The 11,482-nt window shown below is 50.4% G+C and overlaps 1 long non-coding RNA gene across 1 annotated transcript; it reads right to left on the bottom strand.

Annotated features, from left to right (window-relative positions):
- Positions 1–6,662: 6,662 nt before the first annotated feature.
- Positions 6,663–10,304, bottom strand: LOC135906013 (uncharacterized). Its single transcript, XR_010565594.2, has 3 exons — positions 9,938–10,304; positions 9,189–9,282; positions 6,663–9,098 (listed from the first exon to the last, which is right to left on the bottom strand). It is a non-coding gene; the product is annotated as an uncharacterized lncRNA (long non-coding RNA).
- Positions 10,305–11,482: the final 1,178 nt, after the last annotated feature.

Raw genomic sequence — 11,482 nt, 5'->3', positions numbered from 1 at the left:
CTTGGAGCGGAAGTGATCATTTCATTCTGGCCTCGATCCTTAAAAAAGGGGTGAAGACGCGTCGTGTGCGTCAACCGAGGATCACCGAATGGGGATTATTTAGGGAGAAACGAGAGAAAGCTGCCAGAGGGAAAATCACAAACATAGAGAAATGGACGGAGGTCATCGCGCGTCACGTTGAAGAGGCAACCAAGACGATTGAAGGGGACGATGCCCCGGAAATAATCGATAGCAAACTGCTTCACATGTGGGAGGCAAAACGCGGTATGGAGCGCAGACTAAAGAAGCAAAAATGGAACCGAAATCTTAGAAGACGGATTGCTAGACATAACAAAGAAATTGAAAATTATGCGACCAGAATTGGTGCAGCAGATGCGACGAGATGGAGAGGGGCATGAGCCTTTCCAAAACGTGGGGTCTGCTGAGACACCTATTAGATCCGACCAATTCGAAAACCCTATCGGGAATTAGATTATCAAAAGCCAGGCACGCGTATGAGGGTACAGACGCGGAATTTATGGACAAACTAATCACCATGTACATTGGCGATACGCATGGCACCCCCCTCCCGGAATACGACGGAGCTCCCAATGAGGAGCTCGACGCACCCATCACGGAGGCGGAGGTCAGGGCAGTAATACTGGGACTAAAAACCAAATCAGCCCCGGGCCCTGACGGGATAACAAACAAAATTCTAAGAAATCTGGACGATGCCTCCATCTGCGCTCTGACGGAGTACATGCAAGAAATTTGGACTAAGGGCCACCTGCCACGCCAGTGGAAGATGGCAAACGTGATCCTAATTCCAAAGCCGGGCAAACCCCCTAAACTAGAAAATCTAAGACCCATTTCCCTAACCTCATGCATGGGGAAATTGATGGAGCGCGTAGTCCAGACCAGACTGACGCACTTTATGGAGCAGAACGACCTGTGGCCGCACGAGATCATCGGCTTCCGACCGGGCTTGTGTACGCAGGAGGTGATGCTCCGACTAAAACATGACATAATTGACTCACGTTCTAGAGACGCCAAGGTAATCCTCGGCCTGGACTTGACAAAGGCTTTTGATAATGTTAAACACGAAGCGATACTCCGCGGTCTCCAAGAAATCGGGGTAGGCGCGCGAACATTCGACTATGTAAAGGACTTTCTGTCAGACAGAACTGCCTGCATGAAGTTCCAAGATATTGAATCCCCAACACTGAAATTAGGAAGCAGGGGCACGCCGCAGGGCTCGGTTCTTTCCCCGTTCCTCTTCAACGTGGCGATGAGGGGCCTCCCCGAAGCTCTGAGAAACATACAGGGGCTAAATTTCAGTATTTATGCGGATGACATCACCCTCTGGACCAATCAGGGGAGCGATGCGAGCATCGAGGAGCGCCTGCAGGCGGCGGCGGATACAGTCGTGCACTATGCTGCCGGTAGGGGTCTGTCGTGCTCACCGCAAAAATCGGGGTTATTCGTCTACACCCCAAAGTCGCTCCGGTGCAAGCGTAGCTAGGAATTTGACATTAAAATAGAGGGGAAACCAGTCCCAAAGGTTAACCAAATCAGAATCCTAGGACTTTTCATACAGGAAAACGGATATAATGATGGGACAATCAAAAATCTAGAGAGCTTTGCCACGCAAGCACTTGGCATATTTAGAAGGGTCGCGCTGAAAGGCCGAGGCCTGAAGGAAAGAAGCTTGCTTAAGCTAACCCAAGCATACGTAATAAGCCGCGTGTGCTATGCCACGCCTTTCTTAAACATCAGGTCAGAGGAGAGGAGGAAACTCGACTCGCTCATTCGACGGTGCATAAAGAGGGCCTTAGGCTTACCAATTACCACCTCCACAGAAAAGCTCCTCTCTATGGGAGTGCACAATACCTGGGATGAAATAGCGGAGGCTGTCAGAATTTCGCAGCTTGAAAGATTAAGCCGAACGACCACGGGCAGAGCTATCCTCGATATGGTAGGCCTGCAAACAGACAGGGGACTACGAGGCAAGACAAACATCGCGCTGGACTGCCGAGAAAATATAATCATTCCCCCCCTCCCTCGTAACATGCATCCCATATTCAACACGGAGAGGAGAGAAAAAAGAGCAGAAGCACTAATCAAACGCTTTGATTCAATGAACAGCAAGTCGGTTGCGTACGTGGACGCGGCAAGTGGCAAGTCGGGTGCGACGGTCGCCTCGGGGGTCGACGGCCGAGGTGCCCCCGTATCGGCCGCCACCATTAGAAGCCGCAACTCGGAAACGGCCGAAGAAGTTGCGATAGCGCTCGCTTGCGTGGGAACGGAAGCAAATTTCATAATTAGCGATAGCAAAACGGCCATCTGGAATTTTGGAAAGGGCAGGATCTCGCCGGAAGCGGCAAGGGTTCTGGCCAGTAGACGGCTGAACAGAAAAATCAGCCTAATTTGGACCCCTGCACACACGTCCGTTCCTGGCAGCCCTCTACTTCCGGGTGGCTGTGGAACCGCCCGACTGCCGGAACATGGACGAGCGTCTGCAAAATTATACGGAGATTGTCGAAAATTATCGGCTACGCAGGAGACTGGTGCCACCACCGGATAAAAGTCTAAACAATAGAGAGGCAGTCGCATGGCGGCGCCTGCAAGCTGGGAACTTCGTAAACCCGGTCTGGGCATACCATGTTATGCATGACAGAGAAACCGATAAGTGCAAACACTGTGGGGCGAGAGGGACCCTCGATCACATAATCTGGGAATGCGCTAGCTCACCAGGGGCTAAAGCAAACATAAATTGTAGAGGCCTGGGAAGCCCTGCTGCGGAGCGAGGACCCTACTCCACAGCAACACGCCATCCGCCTGGCGGAAGAAGCCGCGAAGAGTCAAGACCTCTTTGCTTGCTTATAATCGCGGAGGTTCCGGCCCCCGTCCCCAAGGCCTGTGTGCCGGGGACGGGGAGTAGGGGCCTCCTTATCCGGCGGTACAATAAAGTTGCTATCATCATCATCAAGCCGCAGGAGTGAGCGTGGACGGTCGTACGTGCGAAGCTCACGTGCTCGGCGACCCGTCTGTTTTGGATATAGCCCATTTTATTGGGCTCCCGGCCTTCTCTATGCTTCTCTTGCGTGTCGTCTGCATTTCCACTCGGCACCACTGCACTACTGGACTACGGCAAGGTGGGACATTGTGTTTCACAGTGTGCGGCTCATTTTAATCCCATTTAGGCTTAGTTCTAGTGGCGCAGTTAGCGAAAAACAGCACCGCCGTCCTGGCGCAGTTAATTTGAGTTAATGCCTCGTCCTGGGAGATGTTTGCGACGCTTTCTATGAGCCCCAACATTACTGTAACTTATTTCGGTAGTTTTTGGGCACGCTTGCCGCGCCCGGCTCGGCCGTGTGACGCATTTGCGCGTGTACATGCGTGTACTACGTCGTAGTGCCTCAGACATGTTTTCGCACATTCTGTGGCCCCTAACATTATTGTAACTAACGTCATTACATTTGGGGTAGTTTAGAAGCACGGTTGCCGCGCCCGGCTTATTAACGCAGTTAGCGAAAAGCAGCTCGGCTGTGTGCCGCAGTTTCGCGTGTACTGAATCTTACTGGTAGAAGTTCGCGACGCATTCTCTGACCAGAAAAAGTATTGTAATTTATTTGGTAACTTTTTGGCATATCTTGAGGCTTGCTCGCCGCGCCTGGGGTTGTGAAGCTGTTAGCAAAAAAGCAAGCCGGCCATAGTGAGTTACTTTTGCGTGTACTGAAATTTAGTGGGACAAGTTTGTGACGCATTTTATAGCCCTGCAACAACATATATCTTATTTCGGTACTCACGCTTCTCGAAAACGCGACGAGCGATTGCCGAGAGTGATAACACAGGAGTGTTGCATGCGCCGGCAGGACGCGTAAAAGGTAACCCGGAGGAGCTCAAGAACATGACATTTATGTATTCTGAGCAACTGAAAACAGGCTTTGCACCCACGAGTCTGACTTGAGTGCGATTAGAAGGCATTCTGCGAGCGTGTAACATGGTCTGGCTGAGCCTGTGTGTGTACTTGGCGTACCATCGTGTCGATTGACGCCGAGTTGTTTTGGAAACGCGGAGTCACCCGTTTATTTGTTCACTTAAAGTGCAGGAAATAATGCCCGCGAAAGGAGGGTTGCTTGAAAGTCTGATGTTCAGATTTTATGGCATTGTTTGGGAGGAGTCTTTGCTGCGAAATGTACTTAAAGTGAATTTATCTGTAATGCCGCTCATTCACCACTTACGCACGTTTCGCCTCTACACGCAATACTCCTGTCAGGTCAATATACCGAAATTATACATGCTTGTAATTTACTTTCAGCTGATGGAATCCAGTGGAGCATCGTACGGCAACGACTGCTGCTTACCTGGTGCCACAACTTTGGACAAATGCAGAAGCCCGGAACGAGCATTTATATAGAGCAAAATAAACATTTCATCATTTCAGAAGACGTCTTTCGTTTTCTTTATGAAATTGCAGCTGACAGATTCGGCGCAGTCTTGTTGGTTGACAGATTCGGCGCAGTCTTACTTTGGTTGTAAAGGTCAATCGCAATCATTTCTACTTAATAATGAAACGATTCCACGCCAAGGCCACGCGAGGTTCAGCAGAAGCGAAAAAAAAAAATGAATGCCGCGCCGAGCAGCGGAGCCGGCGCGGCGTGTACCAACTGGTGTTCAAAACGCGCGTGCCCAAAACCGAAACCGGAAGGAGTCAACAACATCCGCTTGGTGCGCTACAGTCAATTCGGCCGCTGGGCTCTATGGGAGTGTCCGCTCTTGTTTCAGAACCGTGAATGCTCTGGCCCGACAGCTGCGGTTGCAACGGAGTTGCAACGCAGCTATCGGGCCACTATCGGTTGCAACGGCAATGAGAAAGGAAGCGCTGCTAATTGCCGCAGTCGATGAGCTTTTTTCAAGTTCGTTTGACAGCGAAGACGACATGCTGATTGACCTCGTCCAAAAACAATGTCGTGAAGAGCGGCCGAAAGTGGACAGGTACGTTGAAAGGGTCGTCAGGATTAATTATAAGATCCATTGGTGTTTGCTTGCAACCAGGTATGTCGGAGCACGCAGTTTGAGAAGGTTCGAGCGCTTGCCGCAGATGCTCAGCAGCTGCAAACAACAAAATGTGCGCGCGCGCGTGTTCGCGCACGTCTTGCGCGCCAGGGGCAAAGTTGCGCTGCATGCAAGCACCCTGCAATGGGTGAAGTTTTGTCCTCGACATTGACCTAGTGTTCCTGTATACGCTCCCTGCGGGAGCTTATACAGGAACACTATTAGCGTCCTCGATCACTCGCACCGGTCCGCACCGGGGCGCCTTGGTGCGCACTTTCATCCTCGACCAACCGCACCGGTGCGCACCGACCATCCTCGATCACCGGAAGCGCACCCTGTTGGAGCGGTTTTCCGTTGCCCCGTCTCGCACCGAGAAAATCGGCGGTGCGCCGGGGTGCAATCCCAGCAATCAATGCGGGACGCGCGCGCACACTGCCAACTGCAGAACCGCGGACGCTCTGGCCGGATAGCTGCGGTTTTAGCGGTGCGGAGTCCCGATAGCTGCGGTTTTAGCGGTGATGACGGAGTTAGATGTCGGCAATGAGAAAGGAAGCGCTGCTAATTGCCGCAGTCGATGAGCTTTTTTCAAGTTCGTTTGACAGCGAAGACGACATGCTGATTGACCTCGTCCATAAACAATGTCGTGAAGAGCGGCCGAAAGTGAACAGGTACGTTGAAAGGGTCGTCAGGATTAATTGTAAGATCCATTGGTGTTTGCTTGCAACCAGGTATGTCGGAGCACGCAGTTTGACAAGGTTCGAGCGCTTGCCGCGGATGCTCAGCACCTGCAAACAATAAAATGTTCGCGCACGTCTTGCGCGCCAGGGGCACTGCATGCGAGCACATGCACGGGGTGCAGTTTTGTCCTCGATGTTGACCTAGGGTGCCTCGATGTGCGCCCGCTCTAAACGGAGCGCGGGCGTGCATCGAGGCACCCTAGTTGACCCTCCGCAGTGCGCCACCACCGCGGTGCAAGGCGCACCATTCTGGTTTCGGGGCAACCCCGGGGCAAGGTGATCGAGGACGCTATATGTTGACCTAGGGTGCCTCGATGCCTGCCCGCCGCGCCGCCGTTCAGGGTGGTGACAGCCCCGCGGCGCCGCCATATTGGTTTGAAGAAGCGCCTCGCGCGCCCGCCGAGCTATCGTTGCAGAGGGCAGGATTCTCACCAATCGCATCGGAAGCTGACAATTTCTGGCATGTGTGGAATTATGCTTTCGTGCTGAAATACAGAGCTCATATTCTGTTGTAAAAAAGCACAGTAGTCATGTTGGCAGAGCGCTGCGGTGTTACAAGGAGAGGCGATTGGCGAGTCGGAATGTTAAGTCGCAATATTATTTCGTTTGGACGGTGGAAAATTTTTTGACAAAACCGTTTGAGAAATTACACAACGCTTATCTGTTCACGTGTTGGTAGGCTCCCTCGAAACTTTGAAGCACATATGTTTCGTTTGCTGCGTTTAACAGCAGTTCACGGCCTTATATCACAGAGTTCCAGCCGTATTTTTATTTCACAGTGATCCTGTACACGATGAGTCTAGATTACACATGAGCTACAATTTTGAGCTTCCAATTAGGGTATTGGTGGCATAATAGCACTCTGCATAAGCATATCTCTAAAGCAAATGCGGAGGTTTAAATGTGTTTTTAATGACAGCGGTCGTTTCATGCACTCAGTGAGGTTTACAGAAAACAGGTAGCTTGCGAAAATGTATATAGACTTTGCAACATAAATTTTATTCAAGGTTAGCACCAGCGACTGTCTTGCTGCCATATCCGTCACATGAATCATCAGGCTGCATCAGCCAACGCAAATAGATGCGTAGCCTCAGCGTTACAAAGCGCTCAAGTAGTCTTTTGTTCAGAGTGGGGTGGTCACTGCAGTGCACCGAAAAAGGAGGTACACATTCTTCCAGGATGCGCCTCAAAGTTTTCATGGGGCTTTTCAATCGGCATATGTCACTTTCCTCAGAAAACTTTTTGAAGGCACTCTCCCAGCTTTCAACGAGGCTCAGTACTCCTCGACTAACGTAAGTAAGGTTCCTTCCACCACTCACATATTCCTTCATTTGTACAAGAGCATGTTCCTCTCCTACTTCTTCTGCAGTAAGCGCATTTGTGCACACAGCACAAGAAGTTACAGATGACAGCAGTGGCCTCACCAGAAACCCTGCTAGATGGGCCACAATGTTGCTTTCAATATGAGAAAGAGGCTCAAGATCTTCAAAATCAAAATCATTTACGTCAACTGGGACTTCTTGCTGTACGTGCCTAATTTCCGCAGAAAAAATGTCTACGAGGTACTCACTGTCATCAATGTCATAACTGGTGGATTTTGGCACTTTCAAGAACTGGCTCACGGAAAGAATCTTTATGGCATTTTTCACGTCATATGGACTCGGGACTGGTTTCAGCATTCTTATAACAGAGAATAAGTTCTCCAGGCAGTCCTGTGCAAACCGTCCTGCTAATACAAACTTGTATCCACATTCCTTCAGGAGAAAAATGTGCAGCTGCAAAATAACATTCGTCGACATAACAACACCTGCCTGGCATGGCTTCCATACCTTCTTCACACCAATGCTTAGGCTATTAATGACCTCAACAGTGAGGTTTAGCACTGAAATTGCTTCCCTGTATTTCTCTTCATTCATGAAGCTAAGAGCCACAACTGGGTGGCGAGCTGTCATCAGGGAGTACCACTTTGAGATCAGTTCAAGGAACCACGCAGTTGTCTCAGCTTCAGGTGGTAGTAGCCGCTGCTCGACATAATACCGAATAGCTGCAGGCGACTCTCTAAATAATTGTACAGCTATTCCTACTTTCATTTTTGTAAAGTGCCCAGTGGACACATGCACATGGGTTAAATTAGGTGCAACTTGTAGCTGATCGCTATCTAAGTTCAAAAGAGCCTCAACGTGTTCGACTGTTATTTCAGTTGTCGGTAAGTTGAACCGTGAAACTATCTCGCTACTCAGGTGCATCGGATCTTTCCGAACAAAATGTCCCCTCACGTTCTTCAGCACATGGGCAGGGTCTGGCATAAAATGTAGTGTCTCGTTGCTTATGAAGGGATGCGGCACACTGGACACTGTAACACCGTTGCGAGAGCTGTTTAAGTTCAGTGACCTCCACATCGCGCGGTTGGAGCTTCCCATGTCAGAAGTGACACACCGCACACGAAGGCCAATGTCTGTGCAGAGCTTGATAAGGTGGAATACGAAGTCCTTGAGCACATCTCCACTGACGTAAGCACCTGTGTAATGAAAAGCAATTACTTGTTTCCAACGGGTATTTGTGCCACCCACCATAAAGACAAGCGCATGCTTTGCTGGCTGGTCAGATGAAGGCAATGTTATCATTCCAAGCAGAGTATCGTTGCCACGGTCAAGTTCTATCCCACTCCGGATTTCCATCTCATCAAGAAATAGTATGCAATCTTTTTCAATATCTTTCATTGAAGATATTTTTGTTTGCATTGCAGACAATATTTCATGCAGCACGCCAGGCTTGAAAGACAGATGCTGCAATCTTCTACATAGTGTGCGCCGTGATGGCAGGGGGTAGCCTTGCTCTATGAGGAGGTCATAACCTGTACTTCCACAGGCGAACTTGAGTTGCAGTGCCTTTTTTACTGTGTCGGCACTCCACGTGCGACATGTTCTATCCTGCCTTTCTAGAGCTGTCTTCTGGTCTTCGTTCAGATAGTTCAAGTTGGCAGTCAACATTGTGACCTTTGTTTCCAGCTTGGCTGCTTGCCTCGTAGCAGTCCTCATCTTCTTTTTAGCGACAGACAGACTTTCCTTAAGCTGAGAGTTTTTCTTCTGCATGTCCCGGAGAGCTTTCCGCATTTCGCTTGTTGACAGTGAGTCAACATCCAGGATGTCACAGTGCTCCTCCTGTTTCTCTTCTTGCAGAGTTCACCTGTGTCTAGCTCCTGATTGTTGGGAGATGAAGGTCCGGGTGAGGCAATATCTGTCGACTGAAATGATTCGGTAGCTGAAGTTGCAGAATCAGCTAAACTTCTTCGCCTCACAGGAGGTTTCCTGCATTTCGGTTGCGCTGCATGGAGAAATAAAGGCATTCATATTCAATACGCATAACGCTTGTAATTGGAAGCAACACAGTGACTCACAATAAATCATTACTCACGGCTAAAATCAAAGAGAGTCGGAACTGCAGTAGACTTCAGCAGCCGCCGCCCGTCTTGTCTGGCATTTTCGTACTGGTCAGGCTCAAAGTGACGCTAGAAAATGTTAACACGGAAGCAATCTTAGAGACAAGCAGACCACACATGCAAGCACACAGAGTAAGCGGGACAGGCTCTTCATGCAGAGGCACTTATATTCACGAAAGTGTCATATTGACACCACCGAGCTGATCACTGCTAACATTTTGGTTATTTACTGGGATGCTGAAACAAATTCGCATCATCGAACTTTCGGCTTATTCACGTACCGCTATCAGGATCGCAGTGAAGGTGCACTGAGTCGCGACATGTTGCGCGCACTAAGTAGAGCGACATAAGCATGCGCACCTGCAGCTGCAGACAAACAAGACAGAACAGTAGAGGGAAAACTACCGAAGGCACCTAAGTCTCCCTACATAGGCTTTCCAAAAATATATGACTAAATAATGCAGCGTAATCAGCAATTTAATTACAATTAACTAACAGTAATTAATTGAAACCTCTAATGATCGCAGCGTAGTTATACTGGACATAAGCTATCCAACGATATAACACTTGCGGCTGTATACTAAACATAGGCTGCACAGCCACCGCAGACACCTTCTGTACACGTCACGTATGAAGAGGAAATGCTACGCGTTAAACGACGGCCGACCAACTTAGACAACTTCCCTATCAAACTCCGAGGCACAAGCAAGCTTCGATCACATACCTCGCATATCTTAGATGTGTCAGTCGCTTGCCACTTCTCCCGCTTCACTTGAGCCTCCCACTTCTTTCTTCTCTCAGGGTCTCGGGGAAACCGAAAAGTCCGCAGTCCTTTTTTCCATGAGCCGGTGCACAGCGGAACGCAGCAACCCGTCATTCTCTTATCTTGTTCACCCACCCACGGGTGAACGATAAGAATACTGTTACACTGCAAGAGCGTGTGCGAAAATGTTTTCAATGTCGGTTGCTCACGAGAGCACGAAAATGCCGCCTCACCAACTCGTCGACCGCACGGGAGACACGAGCAGCGGGCAGCAACGTCGAACCAATATGGCGGCGCGTCTGCCGAACGGCGGCGCGGAGCGGTACAAAGGCTGTCACCACCCTGGAACGGCGGCGCGGCGGGAAGGCATCGAGGCACCCTATGTTGACCTTCCGCAGTGCGCCACCACGGCGGTGCAAGGCGCACCATTCTGGTTTCGGGGCAACCTCGGGGCAAGGTGGTCGAGGACGCTAACATATACGAGAGTGTACTAGAATGGGGGAGTGGGTCCAGCGGAGGCCCCGACAAGCGGTGAGAGTGAAACAAAAACATTTAAATTTGCGGCGGCGCTGCAGTCGCCTTCTTCTGACGTTCCGGCCAATCCGGTGCCTCGACGGCACGGCGGAACCACGCCTACCGACGGTTGTTACGGCGGCGCCCAGCTGTCGTCTGCTCGACGCGCCGCCGTCTCCTGAACACGCCGTCGTGCTTGTGTTTATTTCATGATTTTCTCTCTAATTGATTTTTGTACCAGGTATGTAAAAAAAATGGCTGTGGCTTAGCTAAGGTTAAGCCCAGGATGCGAAGCATACTAGCCTTTATTTTAACGCGACAGCGTTAAGGAGCTCGTGTCGCAGAAAAGCCGGTGTCGTCGGCGTCGGCTCAGGCGTGCGGCGCTTGCTCAGGCGCACATTTCGTTGTCGCGCCGAACGCTGCGTTGCTCGACGCGCACCGCGTCCGATGCGGGGCGCGACGCCGCGAGCGACGGCGGGAGTTGGAGCGCCGGTTCTCCTCTGTCGTGACGTCACGGTGTCACGTGATTTCATGGTCACCGCCGCGCCTGAGGAGCTGGGTTGAGCCCTCGTAATATGCTTCGCATAAAAGAATACAATTACTGCTTTGCCATGAATTGAGGTTCCTCGCTTCCGTCAAACGATGCCGTCTGCACGATATCTAAGCGTGCAGACGGCCGTCGCATATGTGTTATGGTTTGTCTCGTAACTCGGCGACTTGGCACAGTGTTCGAAGAATGAGAGGATGAGCACACTTCCGCGAAAGAACTACTGTTGTGTAGCAGGTTGCATAACCGTATATTCTTCACCGCACCGACTCCATTCGTGAGCTGCACTTTGATGCAAAGTACATACTGAGGCATTATGTGAATATCATTGAAAGCCAGGAAGTATCTACACAGCGTGGAAAGCCTGCGCTTCGGTCTGTTGCGGTACCCACAATCCTTTGCCGTATTTTCAGGATTATCTCTAAGAGCAGCCTACACCCGAGCAG

This window comes from Dermacentor albipictus, chromosome 1 (assembly GCF_038994185.2).
Source record: "Dermacentor albipictus isolate Rhodes 1998 colony chromosome 1, USDA_Dalb.pri_finalv2, whole genome shotgun sequence".
NCBI classification, from domain to species: Eukaryota; Metazoa; Arthropoda; class Arachnida; order Ixodida; family Ixodidae; genus Dermacentor; species Dermacentor albipictus.
The sequence above is the reverse complement of the archived record's forward strand: the minus strand, read 5'-3'. Positions and strand labels throughout refer to the sequence as shown.